This window comes from Salvelinus fontinalis, chromosome 7 (assembly GCF_029448725.1).
Source record: "Salvelinus fontinalis isolate EN_2023a chromosome 7, ASM2944872v1, whole genome shotgun sequence".
NCBI lineage: Eukaryota > Metazoa > Chordata > Actinopteri > Salmoniformes > Salmonidae > Salvelinus > Salvelinus fontinalis.
Window position 1 is genome coordinate 14204245 of NC_074671.1, and position 270 is coordinate 14204514.

Consider the following 270-nt stretch of genomic DNA (forward strand, 5'->3'; position numbering starts at 1 on the left):
TTTTGGAATATGCAGTTGATGTTTCGAGTAGCTGAATTGACACCTTTTTTTATTGTTTTTGGTATGGTGAGTTATTGATGATCTGTATATAGTTGTTACGGATACAAGTATTCTGTGTGTATCCTGTGTGTTTCTTTTCTCTCCTTCTCCCCTACTCACAGGTGACCATCATTATTCCCCAATCAGTCATCAATCAGAAGACACCTGCTCCTTTTCCCCTACTCACAGGTGACCATCATTATTCCCCAATCAGTCATCAATCAGAAGACA